This window comes from Pleurodeles waltl, chromosome 2_2 (assembly GCF_031143425.1).
Source record: "Pleurodeles waltl isolate 20211129_DDA chromosome 2_2, aPleWal1.hap1.20221129, whole genome shotgun sequence".
Taxonomy (NCBI): Eukaryota; Metazoa; Chordata; class Amphibia; order Caudata; family Salamandridae; genus Pleurodeles; species Pleurodeles waltl.
The window spans coordinates 163,013,675-163,038,035 of record NC_090439.1 but is presented as its reverse complement, the minus strand read 5'-3'; positions in this window follow the sequence as shown (position 1 = coordinate 163,038,035).

The window sequence follows — 24,361 nt, the reverse complement described above, 5'->3', positions numbered from 1 at the left end:
TCACTACATCTTGGATTCCCCTAGGTCTCTAGTTTTCAGAAATGCACAGGTTTGGTAGGTTTCCCTAAGTGGCGGCTGAGCTACAGGCCAAAATCTACAGGTAGGCACTTTGCAAAAAACACCCCTGTTTTCCTTAAAAAATTTGGCTGTGTTCACGTTGTGCTTTGGGGCGTTTCCTGTTGCAGGCGCTAGGCCTACCCACACAAGTGAGGTATCATTTTTATCGGGAGACGTGGGGGAACGCTGGGTGGAAGGAAATTTGTGGCTCCTCTCAGATTCCAGAACTTTCTGCCACAGAAATGTGAGGAACATGTGTTTTTTTAGCCAAATTTTGAGGTTTGCAAAGGATTCTGGGTAACAGAACCTGGTCCGAGCCACACAAGTCACCCCATCTTGGATTCCACTAGGTCTCTAGTTTTCAGAAATGCACAGGTTTGGTAGGTTTCCCTAGGTGGCGGCTGAGCTACAGGCCAAAATCTACAGGTAGGCACTTTGCAAAAAACACCTCTGTTTTCCTTCAAAAATTTGGATGTGTCCACGTTGCGCTTTGGGGCGTTTCCTGTCGCGGGCGCTAGGCCTACCCACACAAGTGAGGTATCATTTATATCGGGAGACGTGGGGGAACGCTGGGTGGAAGGAAATTTGTGGCTCCTCTCAGATTCCAGAACTTTCTCCCACAGAAATGTGAGGAACATGTGTTTGTTTAGCCAAATTTTGAGGTTTGCAAAGGATTCTGGGTAACAGAACCTGGTCCGAGCCACACAAGTCACCACATCTTGGATTCCCCTATGTCTCTAGTTTTCAGAAATGCACAGGTTTGGTAGGTTTCCCTAGGTGGCGGCTGAGCTACAGGCCAAATTCTACAGGTAGGCACTTTGCAAAAAACACCTCTGTTTTCCTTCAAAAATTTGGCTGTGTCCACGTTGCGCTTTGGGGCGTTTCCTGTCGCGGGCGCTAGGCCTAACCACACCACTGAGGTATCATTTTTATCGGGAGACGTGGGGGAACGCTGGGTGGAAGGAAATTTGTGGCTCCTCTGAGATTCCAGATTTTTCTGCCACAGAAATGTGAGGAACATGTGTTTTTTTAGCCAAATTTTGAGGTTTGAAAAGGATTCTGGGTAACAGAACCTGGTCCGAGCCACACAAGTCACCCCATCTTGGATTCCCCTAGGTCTCTAGTTTTCAGAAATGCACAGGTTTGGTAGGTTTCCCTAGGTGGCGGCTGAGCTACAGGCCAAAATCTACAGGTAGGCACTTTGCAAAAAACACCTCTGTTTTCCTTCAAAAATTTGGCTGTGTCCACGTTGCGCTTTGGGGCGTTTCCTGTCGCGGGCGCTAGGCCTACCCACACAAGTGAGGTATCATTTATATCGGGAGACGTGGGGGAACGCTGGGTGGAAGGAAATTTGTGGCTCCACTCAGATTCCAGAACTTTCTGCCACAGAAATGTGAGGAACATGTGTTTGTTTAGCCAAATTTTGAGGTTTGCAAAGGATTCTGGGTAACAGAACCTGGTCCGAGCCACACAAGTCACCCCATCTTGGATTCCCCTAGGTCTCTAGTTTTCAGAAATTCACAGGTTTGGTAGGTTTCCCTAGGTGGCGGGTGAGCTACAGGCCAAAATCTACAGGTAGGCACTTTGCAAAAAACACCTCTGTTTTCCTTCAAAAATATGGCTCTGTCCACGTTACGCTGTGGGGCGTTTCCTGTCGCGGGCGCTAGGCCTACCCACACAAGTGAGGTATCATTTTTATCGGGAGACGTGGGGGAACGCTGGGTGGAAGGAAATTTGTGGCTCCTCTCAGATTGCAGAACTTTCTGCCACAGAAATGTGAGGAACATGTGTTTTTTTTAGCCAAATTTTGAGGTTTGCAAAGGATTCTGGGTAACAGAACCTGGTCCGAGCCACACAAGTCACCACATCATGGATTCCCCTAGGTCTCTAGTTTTCAGAAATGCACAGGTTTGGTAGGTTTCCCTGGGTGGCGGCTGAGCTACAGGCCAAAATCTACAGGTAGGCACTTTGCAAAAAACACCTGTTTTCCTTCAAAAATGTGGCTGTGTCCACGTTGCGCTTTGGGGCGTTTCCTGTCGCGGGCGCTGAGCCTATCCACACAAGTGAGGTATCATTTTTATCGGGAGACATGGGGGAACGCTGGGTGATGGACATTTGTGGCTCCTCTCAGATTCCAGAACTTTCTGTCACAGAAATGTAAGGAACATGTGTTTTTTTAGCCAAATTTTGAGGTTTGCTAAGGATTCTGGGTAACAGAACCTGGTCCGAGCCACACAAGTCACCCCATCTTGGATTCCCCTAGGTCTCTAGTTTTCAGAAATGCACAGGTTTGGTAAGTTTCCCTAGGTGGCGGCTGAGTTACAGGCCAAAATCTACAGGTAGGCACTTTGCAAAAAACACCTCTGTTTTCCTTCAAAAATTTGGCTGTGCCCACGTTGCGCTTTGGGGCGTTTCCTGTCGCGGGCGCTAGGCCTACCCACACAAGTGAGGTATCATTTTTATCGGGAGACGTGGGGGAACGCTGGGTGGAAGGACATTTGTGGCTGCTCTCAGATTCCAGAACTTTCTGCCACAGAAATGTGAGGAACATGTGTTTTTTTAGCCAAATTTTGAGGTTTGCAAAGGATTCTGGGTAACAGAACCTGGTCCGAGCCATACAAGTCACCCCATCTTGGATTCCCCTAGGTCTCTAGTTTTCAGAAATGCACAGGTTTGGTAAGTTTCCCTAGGTGGCGGCTGAGCTACAGGTCAAAATCTACAGGTAGGCACTTTGCAAAAAACACCTCTGTTTTCTTTCAAAAATTTGGCTGTGTCCACGTTGCGCTTTGGGGCGTTTCCTGTCGCGGGTGCTAGGCCTACCCACACAAGTGAGGTATCATTTTTATCGGGAGACGTGGGGGAACGCTGGGTGGAAGAAAATTTGTGGCTCCTCTCAGATTCCAGAACTTTCTGCCACAGAAATGTTAGGAACATGTGTTTTTTTAGCCAAATTTTGAGGTTTGCAAATGATTCTGGGTAACAGAACCTGGACCGAGCCACACAAGTCACTACATCTTGGATTCCCCTAGGTCTCTAGTTTTCAGAAATGCACAGGTTTGGTAGGTTTCCCTAAGTGGCGGCTGAGCTACAGGCCAAAATCTACAGGTAGGCACTTTGCAAAAAACACCCCTGTTTTCCTTAAAAAATTTGGCTGTGTCCACGTTGCGCTTTGGGGCGTTTCCTGTCGCAGGCGCTAGGCCTACCCACACAAGTGAGGTATCATTTTTATCGGGAGACGTGGGGGAACGCTGGGTGGAAGGAAATTTGTGGCTCCTCTCAGATTCCAGAACTTTCTGCCACAGAAATGTGAGAAACATGTGTTTTTTTAGCCAAATTTTGAGGTTTGCAAAGGATTCTGGGTAACAGAACCTGGTCCGAGCCACACAAGTCACCCCATCTTGGATTCCCCTAGGTCTCTAGTTTTCAGAAATGCACAGGTTTGGTAGGTTTCCCTAGGTGGCGGCTGAGCTACAGGCCAAAATCTACAGGTAGGCACTTTGCAAAAAACACCTCTGTTTTACTTCAAAAATTTGGATGTGTCCACGTTGCGCTTTGGGGCGTTTCCTGTCGCGGGCGCTAGGCCTACCCACACAAGTGAGGTATCATTTATATCGGGAGACGTGGGGGAACGCTGGGTGGAAGGAAATTTGTGGCTCCTCTCAGATTCCAGAACTTTCTCCCACAGAAATGTGAGGAACATGTGTTTGTTTAGCCAAATTTTGAGGTTTGCAAAGGATTCTGGGTAACAGAACCTCGTCCGAGCCACACAAGTCACCACATCTTGGATTCCCCTAGGTCTCTAGTTTTCAGAAATGCACAGGTTTGGTAGGTTTCCCTAGGTGGCGGCTGAGCTACAGGCCAAAATCTACAGGTAGGCACTTTGCAAAAAACACCTCTCTTTTCCTTCAAAAATGTGGCTGTGTCCACGTTGCGCTTTGGGGCGTTTCCTGTCGCGTGCGCTAGGCCTACCCACACAAGTGAGGTATCATTTTTATCGGGAGACGTGGGGGAACGCTGGGTGGAAGGAAATTTGTGGCTCCTCTCAGATTCCAGAACTTTCTGCCACAGAAATGTGAGGAACATGTGTTTGTTTAGCCAAATTTTGAGGTTTGCAAAGGATTCTGGGTAACAGAACCTGGTCCGAGCCACACAAGTCACCCCATCTTGGATTCCCCTAGGTCTCTAGTTTTCAGAAATTCACAGGTTTGGTAGGTTTCCCTAGGTGGCGGCTGAGCTACAGGCCAAAATCTACAGGTAGGCACTTTGCAAAAAACACCTCTGTTTTCCTTCAAAAATGTGGCTCTGTCCACGTTGCGCTGTGGGGCGTTTCCTGTCGCGGGCGCTAGGCCTACCCACACAAGTGAGGTATCATTTTTATCGGGACACGTGGGGGAACGCTAGGTGGAAGGAAATTTGTGGCTCCTCTCAGATTGCAGAACTTTCTGCCACAGAAATGTGAGGAACATGTGTTTTTTTTAGCCAAATTTTGAGGTTTGCAAAGGATTCTGGGTAACAGAACCTGGTCCGAGCCACACAAGTCACCACATCTTGGATTCCCCTAGGTCTCTAGTTTTCAAAAATGCACAGGTTTGGTAGGTTTCCCTGAGTGGCGGCTGAGCTACAGGCCAAAATCTACAGGTAGGCACTTTGCAAAAAACACCTCTGTTTTCCTTCAAAAATTTGGCTGTGTCCACGTTGCGCTTTGGGGCGTTTCCTGTCGCGGGCGCTAGGCCTTACCCCACACAAGTGAGGTATCATTTTTATCGGGAGACGTTGGGGAACGCTGGGTGGAAGGAAATTTGTGGCTCCTCTCAGATTCCAGAACTTTCTGCCACAGAAATGTGAGGAACATGTGTTTTTTTAGACAAATTTTGAGGTTTGCAAAGGATTCTGGGTAACAGAACCTAGTCCGAGCCACACAAGTCACCCCATCTTGGATTCCACTAGGTCTCTAGTTTTCAGAAATGCACAGGTTTGGTAAGTTTCCCTAGGTGGCGGCTGAGCTACAGGCCAAAATCTACAGGTAGGCACTTTGCAAAAAACACCTCTGTTTTCCTTCAAAAATTTGGCTGTGTCCACGTTGCGCTTTGGGGCGTTTCCTGTCGCGGGCGCTAGGCCTACCCACACAAGTGAGGTATCATTTTTATCGGGAGACGTGGGGGAACGCTGGGTGGAAGGAAATTTGTGGCTGCTCTCAGATTCCAGAACTTTCTGCCACAGAAATGTGAGGAACATGTGTTTTTTTAGCCAAATTTTGAGGTTTGCAAAGGATTCTGGGTAACAGAACCTGGTCCGAGCCATACAAGTCACCCCATCTTGGATTCCCCTAGGTCTCTAGTTTTCAGAAATGCACAGGTTTGGTAAGTTTCCCTAGGTGGCGGCTGAGCTACAGGTCAAAATCTACAGGTAGGCACTTTGCAAAAAACACCTCTGTTTTCTTTCAAAAATTTGGCTGTGTCCACGTTGCGCTTTGGGGCGTTTCCTGTCGCGGGTGCTAGGCCTACCCACACAAGTGAGGTATCATTTTTATCGGGAGACGTGGGGGAACGCTGGGTGGAAGAAAATTTGTGGCTCCTCTCAGATTCCAGAACTTTCTGCCACAGAAATGTGAGGAACATGTGTTTTTTTAGCCAAATTTTGAGGTTTGCAAAGGATTCTGGGTAACAGAACCTGGACCGAGCCACACAAGTCACTACATCTTGGATTCCCCTAGGTCTCTAGTTTTCAGAAATGCACAGGTTTGGTAGGTTTCCCTAAGTGGCGGCTGAGCTACAGGCCAAAATCTACAGGTAGGCACTTTGCAAAAAACACCCCTGTTTTCCTTAAAAAATTTGGCTGTGTCCACGTTGCGCTTTGGGGCGTTTCCTGTCACAGGCGCTAGGCCTACCCACACAAGTGAGGTATCATTTTTATCGGGAGACGTGGGGGAACGCTGGGTGGAAGGAAATTTGTGGCTCCTCTCAGATTCCAGAACTTTCTGCCACAGAAATGTGAGGAACATGTGTTTTTTTAGCCAAATGTTGAGGTTTGCAAAGGATTCTGGGTAACAGAACCTGGTCCGAGCCACACAAGTCACCCCATCTTGGATTCCCCTAGGTCTCTAGTTTTCAGAAATGCACAGGTTTGGTAGGTTTCCCTAGGTGGCGGCTGAGCTACAGGCCAAAATCTACAGGTAGGCACTTTGCAAAAAACACCTCTGTTTTCCTTCAAAAATTTGGATGTGTCCACGTTGCGCTTTGGGGCGTTTCCTGTCGCGGGCGCTAGGCTTACCCACACAAGTGAGGTATCATTTATATCGGGAGACATGGGGGAACGCTGGGTTGAAGGAAATTTGTGGCTCCTCTCAGATTCCAGAACTTTCTCCCACAGAAATGTGAGGAACATGTGTTTGTTTAGCCAAATTTTGAGGTTTGCAAAGGATTCTGGGTAACAGAACCTGGTCCGAGCCACACAAGTCACCACATCTTGGATTCCCCTAGGTCTCTAGTTTTCAGAAATGCACAGGTTTGGTAGGTTTCCCTAGGTGGCGGCTGAGCTACAGGCCAAAATCTACAGGTAGGCACTTTGCAAAAAACACCTCTCTTTTCCTTCAAAAATGTGGCTGTGTCCACGTTGCGCTTTGGGGTGTTTCCTGTCGCGGGCGCTAGGCCTACCCACACAAGTGAGGTATCATTTTTATCGGGAGACGTGGGGGAACGCTGGGTGGAAGGAAATTTGTGGCTCCTCTCAGATTCCAGAACTTTCTGCCACAGAAATGTGAGGAACATGTGTTTGTTTAGCCAAATTTTGAGGTTTTCAAAGGATTCTGGGTAACAGAACCTGGTCCGAGCCACACAAGTCACCCCATCTTGGATTCCCCTAGGTCTCTAGTTTTCAGAAATTCACAGGTTTGGTAGGTTTCCCTAGGTGGCGGCTGAGCTACAGGCCAAAATCTACAGGTAGGCACTTTGCAAAAAACACCCCTGTTTTCCTTAAAAAATTTGGCTGTGTCCACGTTGCGCTTTGGGGCGTTTCCTGTCACAGGCGCTAGGCCTACCCACACAAGTGAGGTATCATTTTTATCGGGACACGTGGGGGAACGCTGGGTGGAAGGAAATTTGTGGCTCCTCTCAGATTCCAGAACTTTCTGCCACAGAAATGTGAGGAACATGTGTTTTTTTAGCCAAATTTTGAGGTTTGCAAAGGATTCTGGGTAACAGAACCTAGTCCGAGCCACACAAGTCACCCCATCTTGGATTCCACTAGGTCTCTAGTTTTCAGAAATGCACAGGTTTGGTAAGTTTCCCTAGGTGGCGGCTGAGCTACAGGCCAAAATTTACAGGTAGGCACTTTGCAAAAAACACCTCTGTTTTCCTTCAAAAATTTGGCTGTGTCCACGTTGCGCTTTGGGGCGTTTCCTGTCGCGGGCGCTAGGCCTACCCACACAAGTGAGGTATCATTTTTATCGGGAGACGTGGGGGAACGCTGGGTGGAAGGAAATTTGTGGCTGCTCTCAGATTCCAGAACTTTCTGCCACAGAAATGTGAGGAACATGTGTTATTTTAGCCAAATTTTGAGGTTTGGAAAGGATTCTGGGTAACAAAACCTGGTCCGAGCCATACAAGTCACCCCATCTTGGATTCCCCTAGGTCTCTAGTTTTCAGAAATGCACAGGTTTGGTAAGTTTCCCTAGGTGGCGGCTGAGCTACAGGTCAAAATCTACAGGTAGGCACTTTGCAAAAAACACCTCTGTTTTCTTTCAAAAATTTGGCTGTGTCCACGTTGCGCTTTGGGGCGTTTCCTGTCGCGGGTGCTAGGCCTACCCACACAAGTGAGGTATCATTTTTATCGGGAGACGTGGGGGAACGCTGGGTGGAAGGAAATTTGTGGCTCCTCTCAGATTCCAGAACTTTCTGCCACAGAAATGTGAGGAACATGTGTTTGTTTAGCCAAATTTTGAGGTTTGCAAAGGATTCTGGGTAACAGAACCTGGTCCGAGCCACACAAGTCACCCCATCTTGGATTCCCCTAGGTCTCTAGTTTTCAGAAATTCACAGGTTTGGTAGGTTTCCCTAGGTGGCGGCTGAGCTACAGGCCAAAATCTACAGGTAGGCACTTTGCAAAAAACACCCCTGTTTTCCTTAAAAAATTTGGCTGTGTCCACGTTGCGCTTTGGGGCGTTTCCTGTCACAGGCGCTAGGCCTACCCACACAAGTGAGGTATCATTTTTATCGGGACACGTGGGGGAACGCTGGGTGGAAGGAAATTTGTGGCTCCTCTCAGATTCCAGAACTTTCTGCCACAGAAATGTGAGGAACATGTGTTTTTTTAGCCAAATGTTGAGGTTTGCAAAGGATTCTGGGTAACAGAACCTGGTCCGAGCCACACAAGTCACCCCATCTTGGATTCCCCTAGGTCTCTAGTTTTCAGAAATGCACAGGTTTGGTAGGTTTCCCTAGGTGGCGGCTGAGCTACAGGCCAAAATCTACAGGTAGGCACTTTGCAAAAAACACCTCTGTTTTCCTTCAAAAATTTGGATGTGTCCACGTTGCGCTTTGGGGCGTTTCCTGTCGCGGGCGCTAGGCTTACCCACACAAGTGAGGTATCATTTATATCGGGAGACGTGGGGGAACGCTGGGTTGAAGGAAATTTGTGGCTCCTCTCAGATTCCAGAACTTTCTCCCACAGAAATGTGAGGAACATGTGTTTGTTTAGCCAAATTTTGAGGTTTGCAAAGGATTCTGGGTAACAGAACCTGGTCCGAGCCACACAAGTCACCACATCTTGGATTCCCCTAGGTCTCTAGTTTTCAGAAATGCACAGGTTTGGTAGGTTTCCCTAGGTGGCGGCTGAGCTACAGGCCAAAATCTACAGGTAGGCACTTTGCAAAAAACACCTCTCTTTTCCTTCAAAAATGTGGCTGTGTCCACGTTGCGCTTTGGGGCGTTTCCTGTCGCGGGCGCTAGGCCTACCCACACAAGTGAGGTATCATTTTTATCGGGAGACGTGGGGGAACGCTGGGTGGAAGGAAATTTGTGGCTCCTCTCAGATTCCAGAACTTTCTGCCACAGAAATGTGAGGAACATGTGTTTGTTTAGCCAAATTTTGAGGTTTGCAAAGGATTCTGGGTAACAGAACCTGGTCCGAGCCACACAAGTCACCCCATCTTGGATTCCCCTAGGTCTCTAGTTTTCAGAAATTCACAGGTTTGGTAGGTTTCCCTAGGTGGCGGCTGAGCTACAGGCCAAAATCTACAGGTAGGCACTTTGCAAAAAACACCTCTGTTTTCCTTCAAAAATGTGGCTCTGTCCACGTTGCGCTGTGGGGCGTTTCCTGTCGCGGGCGCTAGGCCTACCCACACAAGTGAGGTATCATTTTTATCGGGAGACGTGGGGGAACGCTGGGTGGAAGGAAATTTGTGGCTCCTCTCAGATTGCAGAACTTTCTGCCACAGAAATGTGAGGAACATGTGTTTTTTTAGCCAAATTTTGAGGTTTGCAAAGGATTCTGGGTAACAGAACCTGGTCCGAGCCACACAAGTCACCACATCTTGGATTCCCCTAGGTCTCTAGTTTTCAGAAATGCACAGGTTTGGTAGGTTTCCCTGGGTGGCGGCTGAGCTACAGGCCAAAATCTACAGGTAGGCACTTTGCAAAAAACACCTCTGTTTTCCTTCAAAAATTTGGCTGTGTCCACGTTGCGCTTTGGGGCGTTTCCTGTCGCGGGCGCTAGGCCTATCCACACAAGTGAGGTATCATTTTTATCGGGAGACGTGGGGGAACGCTGGGTGAAAGGACATTTGTGGCTCCTCTCAGATTCCAGAACTTTCTGTCACAGAAATGTAAGGAACATGTGTTTTTTTAGCCAAATTTTGAGGTTTGCTAAGGATTCTGGGTAACAGAACCTGGTCCGAGCCACACAAGTCACCCCATCTTGGATTCCCCTAGGTCTCTAGTTTTCAGAAATGCACAGGTTTGGTAAGTTTCCCTAGGTGGCGGCTGAGTTACTGCCCAAAATCTACAGGTAGGCACTTTGCAAAAAACACCTCTGTTTTCCTTCAAAAATTTGGCTGTGTCCACGTTGCGCTTTGGGGCGTTTCCTGTCGCAGGCGCTAGGCCTACCCACACAAGTGAGGTATCATTTTTATCGGGAGACGTGGGGGAACGCTGGGTGGAAGGAAATTTGTGGCTCCTCTCAGATTCCAGAACTTTCTGCCACAGAAATGTGAGGAACATGTGTTTTTTTAGTCAAATTTTGAGGTTTGCAAAGGATTCTTGGTAACAGAACCTGGTCCGAGCCATACAAGTCACCCCATCTTGGATTCCCCTAGGTCTCTAGTTTTCAGAAATGCACAGCTTTGGTAAGTTTCCCTAGGTGGCGGCTGAGCTACAGGTCAAAATCTACAGGTAGGCACTTTGCAAAAAACACCTCTGTTTTCTTTCAAAAATTTGGCTGTGTCCACGTTGCGCTTTGGGGCGTTTCCTGTCGCGGGTGCTAGGCCTACCCACACAAGTGAGGTATCATTTTTATCGGGAGACGTGGGGGAACGCTTGGTGGAAGAAAATTTGTGGCTCCTCTCAGATTCCAGAACTTTCTGCAACAGAAATGTGAGGAACATGTGTGTTTTTAGTCAAATTTTGAGGTTTGCAAAGGATTCTGGGTAACAGAACCTGGTCCGAGCCACACAAGTCACCCCATCTTGGATTCCCCTAGGTCTCTAGTTTTCAGAAATGCACAGGTTTGGTAAGTTTCCCTAGGTGGCGGCTGAGCTACAGGCCAAAATCTACAGGTAGGCACTTTGCAAAAAACACCTCTTTTTTCCTTCAAAAATTTGGCTGTGTCCACATTGCGCTTTGGGGCGTTTCCTGTCGCGGGCGCTGGGCCTACCCACACAAGTGAGGTATCATTTTTATCGGGAGACGTGGGGGAACGCTGGGTGGAAGGAAATTTGTGGCTCCTCTCAGATTCCAGACTTTCTGCCACAGAAATGTGAGGAACATGTGTTTTTTTAGCCAAATTTTGAGGTTTGCAAAGGATTCTGGGTAACAGAACCTAGTCCGAGCCACACAAGTCACCCCATCTTGGATTCCACTAGGTCTCTAGTTTTCAGAAATGCACAGGTTTGGTAAGTTTCCCTAGGTGGCGGCTGAGCTACAGGCCAAAATCTATAGGTAGGCACTTTGCAAAAAACACCTCTGTTTTCCTTCAAAAATTTGGCTGTGTCCACGTTGCGCTTTGGGGCGTTTCCTGTCGCGGGCGCTAGGCCTACCCACACAAGTGAGGTATCATTTTTATCGGGAGACGTGGGGGAACGCTGGGTGGAAGAAAATTTGTGGCTCCTCTCAGATTGCAGAACTTTCTGCCACAGAAATGTGAGGAACATGTGTTTGTTTAGCCAAATTTTGAGGTTTGCAAAGGATTCTGGGTAACAGAACCTGGTCCGAGCCACACAAGTCATCCCATCTTGGATTCCACTAGGTCTCTAGTTTTCAGAAATGCACAGGTTTGGTAAGTTTCCCTAGGTGGCGGCTGAGCTACAGGCCAAAATCTACAGGTAGGCACTTTGCAAAAAACACCTCTGTTTTTCTTCAAAAATTTGGCTGTGTCCACGTTGCGCTTTGGGGTGTTTCCTGTCGCGGGCCTACCCACACAAGTGAGGTATCATTTTTATCGGGAGACGTGGGGGAACGCTGGGTGGAAGGAAATTTGTGGCTCCTCTCAGATTCCAGAACTTTCTGCCACAGAAATGTGAGGAACACGTGTGTTTTTAGCCAAATTTTGAGGTTTGCAAAGGATTCTGGGTAACAGAACCTGGTCCGAGCCACACAAGTCACCCCATCTTGGATTCCCCTAGGTCTCTAGTTTTCAGAAATGCACAGGTTTGGTAGGTTTCCCTAGGTGGCGGCTGAGCTACAGGCCAAAATCTACAGGTAGGCACTTTGCAAAAAACACCTCTGTTTTTCTTCAAAAATTTGGCTGTGTCCACGTTGCGCTTTGGGGTGTTTCCTGTCGCGGGCGCTAGGCCTACCCACACAAGTGAGGTATCATTTTTATCGGGAGACGTGGGGGAACCCTGGGTGGAAGGAAATTTGTGGCTCCTCTCAGATTCCAGAACTTTCTGCAACAGAAATGTGAGGAACACATGTTTTTTTAGCCAAATTTTGAGGTTTGCAAAGGATTCTGGGTAACAGAACCTGGTCCGAGCCACACAAGTCACCCCATCTTGGTTTCCCCTAGGTCTCTAGTTTTCAGAAATGCACAGGTTTGGTAGGTTTCCCGAGGTGGCGGCTGATCTACAGGCCAAAATCTACAGGTAGGCACTTTGCAAAAAACACCTCTGTTTTCCTTCAAAAATTTGGCTGTGTCCACGTTGCGCTTTGGGGCGTTTCCTGTCGCGGGCGCTAGGCCTACCCACACAAGTGAGGTATCATTTTTATCGGGAGACGTGGGGGAACGCTGGGTGGAAGGAAATTTGTGGCTCCTCTCAGATTCCAGAACTTTCTGCCACAGAAATGTGAGGAACATGTGTTTTTTTAGCCAAATTTTGAGGTTTGCAAAGGATTCTGGGTAACAGAACCTGGTCCGAGCCACACAAGTCACCCCATCTTGGATTCCCCTAGGTCTCTAGTTTTCAGAAATGCACAGGTTTGGTAGGTTTCCCGAGGTGGCGGCTGATCTACAGGCCAAAATCTACAGGTAGGCACTTTGCAAAAAACACCTCTGTTTTCCTTCAAAAATTTGGCTGTGTCCACGTTGCGCTTTGGGGCGTTTCCTGTCGCGGGCGCTAGGCCTACCCACACAAGTGAGGTATCATTTTTATCGGGAGACGTGGGGGAACGCTGGGTGGACGAAAATTTGTGGCTCCTCTCAGATTCCAGAACTTTCCGCTACAGAAATGTGAGGAACATGTGTTTTTTTAGCCAAATTTTGAGGTTTGCAAAGGATTCTGGGTAACAGAACCTGGTCCGAGCCACACAAGTCACCCCATCTTGGATTCCCCTAGGTCTCTAGTTTTCAGAAATGCACAGGTTTGGTAGGTTTCCCTAGGTGGCGGCTGAGCTACAGGCCAAAATCTACAGGTAGGCACTTTGCAAAAAACACCTCTGTTTTCCTTAAAAAATTTGGCTGTGTCCACGTTGCGCTTTGGGGCGTTTCTTGTCGCGGGCGCTAGGCCTACCCACACAAGTGAGGTATCATTTATATCGGGAGACGTGGGGGAACGCTGGGTGGAAGGAAATTTGTGGCTCCTCTCAGATTCCAGAACTTTCTGCCACAGAAATATGAGGAACATGTGTTTGTTTAGCCAAATTTTGAGGTTTGCAAAGGATTCTGGGTAACAGAACCTGGTCCGAGCCACACAAGTCACCCCATCTTGGATTCCCCTAGGTCTCTAGTTTTCAGAAATGCACAGGTTTGGTAGGTTTCCCTAGCTGGCGGCTGAGCTACAGGCCAAAATCTACAGGTAGGCACTTTGCAAAAAACACCTCTGTTTTCCTTGAAAAATTTGGCTGTGTCCACGTTGCGCTTTGGGGCGTTTCCTGTCGCGGGCGCTAGGCCTAACCACACAAGTGAGGTATCATTTTTATCGGGAGACGTGGGGGAACGCTGGGTGGATGAAAATTTGTGGCTCCTCTCAGATTCCAGAACTTTCTGCTACAGAAATGTGAGGAACATGTGTTTTATTAGACAAATTTTGAGGTTTGCAAAGGATTCTGGGTAACAGAACCTGGTCCGAGCCACACAAGTCACCCCATCTTGGATTCCCCTAGGTCTCTAGTTTTCAGAAATGCACAGGTTTGGTATGTTTCCCTAGGTGGCGGCTGAGCTACAGGCCAAAATCTACAGGTAGGCACTTTGCAAAAAACACCTCTGTTTTCCTTAAAAAATTTGGCTGTGTCCACATTGCGCTTTGGGGCGTTTCTTGTCGCGGGCGCTAGGCCTACCCACACAAGTGAGGTATCATTTATATCGGGAGACGTGGGGGAACGCTGGGTGGAAGGAAATTTGTGGCTCCTCTCAGATTCCAGAACTTTCTGCCACAGAAATGTGAGGAACATGTGTTTGTTTAGCCAAATTTTGAGGTTTGCAAAGGATTCTGGGTAACAGAACCTGGTCCGAGCCACACAAGTCACCCCATCTTGGATTCCCCTAGGTCTCTAGTTTTCAGAAATGCACAGGTTTGGTAGGTTTCCCTAGCTGGCGGCTGAGCTACAGGCCAAAATCTACAGGTAGGCACTTTGCAAAAAACACCTCTGTTTTCCTTCAAAAATTTGGCTGTGTCCACGTTGCGCTTTGGGGCGTTTCCTGTCGCGGGCGCTAGGCCTACCCACACAAGTGAGGTATCATTTATATCGGGAGACGTGGGGGAACGCTGGGTGGATGGAAATTTGTGGCTCCTCTCAGATTCCAGAACTTTCTGCCATAGAAATGTGAGGAACATATGTTTGTTTAGCCAAATTTTGAGGTTTGCAAAGGATTCTGGGTAACAGAACCTGGTCCGAGCCACACAAGTCACCCCATCTTGGATTCCCCTAGGCCTCTAGTTTTCAGAAATTCACAGGTTTGGTAGGTTTCCCTAGGTGGCGGCTGAGCTACAGGCCAAAATCTACAGGTAGGCACTTTGCAAAAAACACCTCTGTTTTCCTTAAAAAATGTGGCTCTGTCCACGTTGCGCTTTGGGGCGTTTCCTGTCGCGGGCGCTAGGCCTACCCACACAAGTGAGGTATCATTTTTATCGGGAGACGTGGGGGAACACTGGGTGGAAGGAAATTTGTGGCTCCTCTCAGATTCCAGAACTTTCTGCCACAGAAATGTGAGGAACATGTGTTTTTTTAGCCAAATTTTGAGGTTTGCAAAGGATTCTGGGTAACAGACCCTGGTCCGAGCCATACAAGTCACCCCATCGTGGATTCCCCTAGGTCTCTAGTTTTCAGAAATGCACAGGTTTGGTAAGTTTCCCTAGGTGGCGGCTGAGCTACAGGCCAAAATCTACAGGTAGGCACTTTGCAAAAAACACCTCTGTTTTCCTTCAAAAATTTGGCTGTGTCCACGTTGCGCTTTGGGGCGTTTCCTGTCGCGGGCGCTAGGCCTATCCTCACAAGTGAGGTATCATTTTTATCTGGAGACGTGGGGGAACGCTGGGTGGAAGGACATTTGTGGCTCCTCTCAGATTGCAGAACTTTCTGCCACAGAAATGTGAGGAACATGTGTTTTTTTAGCCAAATTTTGAGGTTTGCAAAGGATTCTGGGTAACAGAACCTGGTCCGAGCCACACAAGTCACCCCATCTTGGATTCCCCTAGGTCTCTAGTTTTCAGAAATGCACAGGTTTGGTAGGTTTCCCTGGGTGGCGGCTGAGCTACAGGCCAAAATCTACAGGTAGGCACTTTGCAAAAAACACCTCTGTTTTCCTTCAAAAATTTGGCTGTGTCCACGTTGCGCTTTGGGGCGTTTCCTGTCGCGGGCGCTAGGCCTACCCACACAAGTGAGGTATCATTTATATCGGGAGACGTGGGGGAACGCTGGGTGGATGGAAATTTGTGGCTCCTCTCAGATTCCAGAACTTTCTGCCACAGAAATGTGAGGAACATGTGTTTGTTTAGCCAAATTTTGAGGTTTGCAAAGGATTCTGGGTAACAGAACCTGGTCCGAGCCACACAAGTCACCCCATCTTGGATTCCCCTAGGCCTCTAGTTTTCAGAAATTCACAGGTTTGGTAGGTTTCCCTAGGTGGCGGCTGAGCTACAGGCCAAAATCTACAGGTAGGCACTTTGCAAAAAACACCGCTGTTTTCCTTCAAAAATGTGGCTCTGTCCACGTTGCGCTTTGGGGCGTTTCCTGTCGCGGGCGCTAGGCCTACCCACACAAGTGAGGTATCATTATTATCGGGAGACGTGGGGGAACGCTGGGTGGAAGGAAATTTGTGGCTCCTCTCAGATTCCAGAACTTTCTGCCACAGAAATGTGAGGAACATGTGTTTTTTTAGCCAAATTTTGAGGTTTGCAAAGGATTCTGGGTAACAGAACCTGGTCCGAGCCACACAAGTCACCCCATCTTGGATTCCCCGAGGTCTCTAGTTTTCAGAAATGCACAGGTTTGGTAAGTTTCCCTAGGTGGCGACTGAGCTACAGGCCAAAATCTACAGGTAGGCACTTTGCAAAAAACACCTCTGTTTTCCTTCAAAAATTTGGCTGTGTCCACGTTGCGCTTTGGGGCGTTTCCTGTCGCGGGCGCTAGGCCTACCCACACAAGTGAGGTATCATTTTTATCGGGAGACGTGGGGGAACGCTGGGTGGAAGGACATTTGTGGCTCCTCTCAGATTGCAGAACTTTCTGCCACAGAAATGTGAGGAACATGTTTTTTTTTAGCCAAATTTTGAGGTTTGCAAAGGATTCTGGGTAACAGAACCTGGTCCGAGCCACACAAGTCACCCCATCTTGGATTCCCCTAGGTCTCTAGTTTTCAGAAATGCACAGGTTTGGTAGGTTTCCCTAGGTGGCGGCTGAGCTACAGGCCAAAATCTACAGGTAGGCACTTTGCAAAAAACACCTCTGTTTTCCTTCAAAAATTTGGCTGTGTCCACGTTGCGCTTTGGGGCGTTTCCTGTCGCGGGCGCTAGGCCTACCCACACAAGTGAGGTATCATTTATATCGAGAGACGTGGGGGAACGCTGGGTGGAAGGAAATTTGTGGCTCCTCTCAGATTCCAGAACTTTCTGCCACAGAAATGTGAGGAACATGTGTTTTTTTAGCCAAATTTTGAGGTTTGCAAAGGATTCTGGGTAACAGAACCTGGTCCGAGCCACACAAGTCACCCCATCTTGGATTTCCCTAGGTCTCTAGTTTTCAGAAATGCACAGGTTTGGTAGGTTTCCCTAGGTGGCGGCTGAGCTACAGGCCAAAATCTACAGGTAGGCACTTTGCAAAAAACACCTCTGTTTTCCTTCAAAAATTTGGCTGTGTCCACGTTGCGCTTTGGGGCGTTTCCTGTCGCGGGCGCTAGGCCTACCCACACAAGTGAGGTATCATTTTTATCGGGAGACGTGGGGGAACGCTGGGTGGAAGGAAATTTGTGGCTCCTCTCAGATTGCAGAACTTTCTGCCACAGAAATGTGAGGAACATGTGTTTTTTTCACCAAATTTTGAGGTTTGCAAAGGATTCTGGGTAACAGAACCTGGTCCGAGCCACACAAGTCACCCCATCTTGGATTCCCCTAGGTCTCTAGTTTTCAGAAATGCACAGGTTTGGTAGGTTTCCCTAGGTGGCGGCTGAGCTACAGGCCAAAATCTACAGGTAGGCACTTTGCAAAAAACACCTCTGTTTTCCTTCAAAAATTTGGCTGTGTCCACGTTGCGCTTCGGGGCGTTTCCTGTCGCGGGCGCTAGGACTACCCACACAAGTGAGGTATCATTTTTATCGGGAGACGTGGGGGAACGCTGGGTGGAAGGAAATTTGTGGCTCCTCTGATATTCCAGAACTTTCTGCCACAGAAATGTGAGGAACATGTGTTTTTTTAGCCAAATTTTGAGGTTTGCAAAGGATTCTGGGTAACAGAACCTAGTCCGAGCCACACAAGTCACCCCATCTTGGATTCCCCTAGGTCTCTAGTTTTCAGAAATGCACAGGTTTGGTAGATTTCCCTAGGTGGCGGCTGAGCTACAGGCCAAAATCTACAGGTAGGCACTTTGCAAAAAACACCTCTGTTTTCCTTCAAAAATTTGGCTGTGTCCACGTTGCGCTTTGGGGCGTTTCCTGTCGCGGGCGCTAGGCCTACCCACACAAGTGAGGTATCATTTATATCGGGAGATGTGGGGGAACGCTGGGTGGAAGGAAATTTGTGGCTCCTCTCAGATTCCAGGACTTTCTGCCACAGAAATGTGAGGAACATGTGTTTTTTTAGCCAAAATTTGAGGTTTGCAAAGGATTCTGGGTCACAGAACCTGGTCCGAGCCACACAAGTCACCCCATCTTGAATTCCCCTAGGTCTCTAGTTTTCAGAAATGCACAGGTTTGGTAGGTTTCCCTAGGTGGCGACTGAGCTACAGGCCAAAATCTACAGGTAGGCACTTTGCAAAAAACACCTCTGTTTTCCTTCAAAAATGTGGCTGTGTCCACGTTGCGCTTTGGGGCGTTTCCTGTCGCGGGTGCTAGGCCTACCCACACAAGTGAGGTATCATTTATATCGGGAGACGTGGGGGAACGCTGGGTGGAAGGAAATTTGTGGCTCCTCTCAGATTCCAGAACTTTCTGCCACAGAAATGTGAGGAACATGTGTTTTTTTAGCCAAATTTTGAGGTTTGCAAAGGATTCTGGGTAACAGAACCTGGTCCGAGCCACACAAGTCACCCCATCTTGGATTCCCCTAGGTCTCTAGTTTTCAGAAATGCACAGGTTTGGTAGGTTTCCCTAGGTGGCGGCTGAGCTACAGGCCAAAATCTACAGGTAGGCACTTTGCAAAAAACACCTCTGTTTTCCTTCAAAAATTTGGCTGTGTCCAAGTTGCGCTTTGGGGCGTTTCCTGTCGCGGGCGCTAGGCCTAACCACACCACTGAGGTATCATTTTTATCGGGAGACGTGGGGAAACGCTGGGTGGAAGGAAATTTGTGGCTCCTCTCAGATTCCAGAACTTTCTGCCACAGAAATGTGAGGAACATGTGTTTTTTTAGCCAAATTTTGAGGTTTGCAAAGGATTCTGGGTAACAGAACCTGGTCCGAGCCACACAAGTCACCCCATCTTGGATTCCCCTAGGTCTCTAGTTTTCAGAAATGCACAGGTTTGGTAGGTTTCCCTAGGTGGCGGCTGAGCTACAGGCCAAAATCTACAGGTAGGCACTTTGCAAAAAACACCTCTGTTTTCCTTCAAAAATTTGGCTGTGTCCACGTTGCGCTTTGGGGCGTTTCCTGTCGCGGGCGCTAGGCCTACCCACACAAGTGAGGTATCATTTATATCGGGAGACGTGGGGGACGCTGGGTGGATGGAAATTTGTGGCTCCTCTCAGATTCCAGAACTTTCTGCCACAGAAATGTGAGGAACATGTGATTGTTTAGCCAAATTTTGAGGTTTGCAAAGGATTCTGGGTAACAGAACCTGGTCCGAGCCACACAAGTCACCCCATCTTGGATTCCCCTAGGCCTCTAGTTTTCAGAAATTCACAGGTTTGGTAGGTTTTCCTAGGTGGCGGCTGAGCTACAGGCCAAAATCTACAGGTAGGCACTTTGCAAAAAACACCTCTGTTTTCCTTCAAAAATGTGGCTCTGTCCACGTTGCGCTTTGGGGCGTTTCCTGTCGCGGGCGCTAGGCCTACCCACACAAGTGAGGTATCATTTTTATCGGGAAACGTGGGGGAACGCTGGGTGGAAGGAAATTAGTGGCTCCTCTCAGATTCCAGAACTTTCTGCCACAGAAATGTGAGGAACATGTGTTTTTTTAGCCAAATTTTGAGGTTTGCAAAGGATTCTGGGTAACAGAACCTGGTCCGAGCCATACATGTCACCCCATCGTGGATTCCCCTAGGTCTTTAGTTTTCAGAAATGCACAGGTTTGGTAAGTTTCCCCAGGTGGCGGCTGAGCTACAGGCCAAAATCTACAGGTAGGCACTTTGCAAAAAACACCTCTGTTTTCCTTCAAAAATTTGGCTGTGTCCACGTTGCGCTTTGGGGCGTTTCCTGTCGCGGGCGCTAGGCCTACCCACACAAGTGAGGTATCATTTTTATCGGGAGACGTGGGGGAACGCTGGGTGGAAGGAAATTTGTGGCTCCTCTCAGATTGCAGAACTTTCTGCCACAGAAATGTGAGGAACATGTGTTTTTTTAGCCAAATTTTGAGGTTTGCAAAGGATTCTGGGTAACAGAACCTGGTCCGAGCCACACAAGTCACCCCATCTTGGATTCCCCTAGGTCTCTAGTTTTCAGAAATGCACAGGTTTGGTAGGTTTCCCTAGGTGGCGGCTGAGCTACAGGCCAAAATCTACAGGTAGGCACTTTGCAAAAAACACCTCTGTTTTCCTTCAAAAATTTGGCTGTGTCCACGTTGCGCTTTGGGGCGTTTCCTGTCACGGGCGCTAGGCCTACCCACACAAGTGAGGTATCATTTATATCGGGAGACGTGGGGGAACGCTGGGTGGAAGGAAATTTGTGGCTCCTCTCAGATTCCAGAACTTTCTGCCACAGAAATGTGAGGAACATGTGTTTTTTTAGCCAAATTTTGAGGTTTGCAAAGGATTCTGGGTAACAGAACCTGGTCCGAGCCACACAAGTCACCCCATCTTGGATTCCCCTAGGTCTCTAGTTTTCAGAAATGCACAGGTTTGGTAGGTTTCCCTAGGTGGCGGCTGAGCTACAGGCCAAAATCTACAGGTAGGCACTTTGCAAAAAACACCTCTGTTTTCCTTCAAAAATTTGGCTGTGTCCACGTTGCGCTTTGGGGCGTTTCCTGTCGCGGGCGCTAGGCCTACCCACACAAGTGAGGTATAATTTTTATCGGGAGACGTGGGGGAACGCTGGGTGGAAGGAAATTTGTGGCTTCTCTCAGATTGCAGAACTTTCTGCCACAGAAATGTGAGGAACATGTGTTTTTTTAGCCAAATTTTGAGGTTTGCAAAGGATTCTGGGTAACAGAACCTGGTCCGAGCCACACAAGTCACCCCATCTTGGATTCCCCTAGGTCTCTAGTTTTCAGAAATGCACAGGTTTGGTAGGTTTCCCTAGGTGGCGGCTGAGCTACAGGCCAAAATCTACAGGTAGGCACTTTGCAAAAAACACCTCTGTTTTCCTTCAAAAATTTGGCTGTGTCCACGTTGCGCTTTGGGGCGTTTCCTGTCGCGGGCGCTAGGCCTACCCACACAAGTGAGGTATAATTTTTATCGGGAGACGTGGGGGAACGCTGGGTGGAAAGAAATTTGTGGCTCCTCTCAGATTCCAGAACTTTCTGCCACAGAAATGTGAGGAACTTGTGTTTTTTTAGCCAAATTTTGAGGTTTGCAAAGGATTCTGGGTAACAGAACCTGGTCCGAGCCACACAAGTCACCCCATCTTGGATTCCCCTAGGTCTCTAGTTTTCAGAAATGCACAGGTTTGGTAGGTTTCCCTAGGTGGCGGCTGAGCTACAGGCCAAAATCTACAGGTAGGCACTTTGCAAAAAACACCTCTGTTTTCCTTCAAAAATTTGGCTGTGTCCACGTTGCGCTTTGGGCGTTTCCTGTCGCGGGCGCTAGGCCTACCCACACAAGTGAGGTATCATTTTTATCGGGAGACGTGGGGGAACGCTGGGTGGAAGGAAATTTGTGGCTCCTCTCAGATTCCAGAACTTTCTGCCACAGAAATGTGAGACACATGTGTTTTTTTAGCCAAATTTTGAGGTTTGCAAAGGATTCTGGGTAACAGAACCTGGTCCGAGCCGCACAAGTCACCCCATCTTGGATTCCCCTAGGTCTCTAGTTTTCACAAATGCACAGGTTTGGTAGGTTTCCCTAGGTGGCGGCTGAGCTACAGGCCAAAATCTACAGGTAGGCACTTTGCAAAAAACACCTCTGTTTTCCTTCAAAAATTTGGCTGTGTCCACGTTGCGCTTTGGGGCGTTTCCTGTCGCGGGCGCTAGGCCTACCCACACAAGTGAGGTATCATTTTTATCGGGAGACGTGGGGGAACGCTGGGTGGAAGGAAATTTGTGGCTCCTCTCAGATTCCAGAACTTTCTGCCACAGAAATGTGAGGAACATGTGTTTTTTTAGCCAAATTTTGAGGTTTGCAAAGGATTCTGGGTAACAGAACCTGGTCCGAGCCACACAAGTCACCCCATCTTGGATTCCCCTAGGTCTCTAGTTTTGAGAAATGCACAGGTGTGGTAGGTTTCCCTAGGTGGCGGCTGAGCTACAGGCCAAAATCTACAGGTAGGCACTTTGCAAAAAACACCTCTGTTTTCCTTCAAAAATTTGGCTGTGTCCACGTTGCGCTTTGGGGTGTTTCCTGTCGCGGGCGCTAGGCCTACCCACACAAGTGAGGTATCATTTTTATCGGGAGACTTGGGGGAACGCTGGGTGGAAGGAAATTTGTGGCTCCTCTCAGATTCCAGAACTTTCTGCCACAGAAATGTGAGGAACATGTGTTTTTTTAGCCAAATTTTGAGGTTTGCAAAGGATTCTGGGTAACAGAACCTGGTCCGAGCCACACAAGTCACCCCATCTTGGATTCCCCTAGGTCTCTAGTTTTCAGAAATGCACAGGTTTGGTAGGTTTCCCTAGGTGGCGGGTGAGCTACAGGCCAAAATCTACAGGTAGGCACTTTGCAAAAACACCTCTGTTTTCCTTCAAATATTTGGCTGTGTCCACGTTGCGCGTTGGGGCGTTTCCTGTCGCGGGCGCTAGGCCTACCCACACAAGTGAGGTATCATTTTTATCGGGAGACGTGGGGGAACGCTGGGTGGACGAAAATTTGTGGCTCCTCTCAGATTCCAGAACTTTCTGCTACAGAAATGTGAGGAACATGTGTTTTTTTAGCCAAATTTTGAGGTTTGCAAAGGATTCTGGGTAACAGAACCTGGTCCGAGCCACACAAGTCACCCCATCTTGGATTCCCCTAGTTCTCTAGTTTTCAGAAATGCACAGGCTTGGTAGGTTTCCCTAGGTGGCGGCTGAGCTACAGGCCAAAATCTACAGGTAGGCACTTTGCAAAAAACACCTCTGTTTTCCTTAAAAAATTTGGCTGTGTCCACGTTGCGCTTTGGGGCGTTTCCTGTCGCGGGCGCTAGGCCTACCCACACAAGTGAGGTATCATTTATATCGGGAGACGTGGGGGAACGCTGGGTGGAAGGAAATTTGTTGCTCCTCTCAGATTCCAGAACTTTCTGCCACAGAAATGTGAGGAACATGTGTTTGTTTAGCTAAATTTTGAGGTTTGCAAAGGATTCTGGGTAACAGAACCTGGTCCGAGCCACACAAGTCACCCCATCTTGGATTCCCCTAGGTCTCTAGTTTTCAGAAATGCACAGGTTTGGTAGGTTTCCCTAGCTGGCGGCTGAGCTACAGGCCAAAATCTACAGGTAGGCACTTTGCAAAAAACACCTCTGTTTTCCTTCAAAAATTTGGCTGTGTCCACGTTGCGCTTTGGGGCGTTTCCTGTCGCGGGCGCTAGGCCTACCCACACAAGTGAGGTATCATTTATATCGGGAGACGTGGGGGAACGCTGGGTGGATGGAAATTTGTGGCTCCTCTCAGATTCCAGAACTTTCTGCCACAGAAATGTGAGGAACATGTGTTTGTTTAGCCAAATTTTGAGGTTTGCAAAGGATTCTGGGTAACAGAACCTGGTCCGAGCCACACAAGTCACCCCATCTTGGATTCCCCTAGGCCTCTAGTTTTCAGAAATTCACAGGTTTGGTAGGTTTCCCTATGTGGCGGCTGAGCTACAGGCCAAAATCTACAGGTAGGCACTTTGCAAAAAACACCTCTGTTTTCCTTCAAAAATGTGGCTCTGTCCACGTTGCGCTTTGGGGCGTTTCCTGTCGCGGGCGCTAGGCCTACCCAAACAAGTGAGGTATGATTTTTATCGGGAGACGTGGGGGAACACTGGGTGGAAGGAAATTTGTGGCTCCTCTCAGATTCCAGAACTTTCTGCCACAGAAATGTGAGGAACATGTGTTTTTTTAGCCAAATTTTGAGGTTTGCAAAGGATTCTGGGTAACAGACCCTGGTCCGAGCCATACAAGTCACCCCATCATGGATTCCCCTAGGTCTCTAGTTTTCAGAAATGCACAGGTTTGGTAGGTTTCCCTAGGTGGCGGCTGAGCTACAGGCCAAAATCTACAGGTAGGCACTTTGCAAAAAACACCTCTGTTTTCCTTCAAAAATTTGGCTGTGTCCACGTTGCGCTTTGGGGCGTTTCCTGTCGCGGGCGCTAGGCCTACCCACACAAGTGAGGTATCATTTATATCGGGAGACGTGGGGGAACGCTGGGTGGATGGAAATTTGTGGCTCCTCTCAGATTCCAGAACTTTCTGCCACAGAAATGTGAGGAACATGTGTTTGTTTAGCCAAATTTTGAGGTTTGCAAAGGATTCTGGGTAACAGAACCTGGTCCGAGCCACACAAGTCACCCCATCTTGGATTCCCCTAGGCCTCTAGTTTTCAGAAATTCACAGGTTTGGTAGGTTTCCCTAGGTGGCGGCTGAGCTACAGGCCAAAATCTACAGGTAGGCACTTTGCAAAAAACACCTCTGTTTTCCTTCAAAAATGTGGCTCTGTCCACGTTGCGCTTTGGGGCGTTTCCTGTCGCGGGCGCTAGGCCTACCCACACAAGTGAGGTATCATTTTTATCGGGAGACGTGGGGGAAC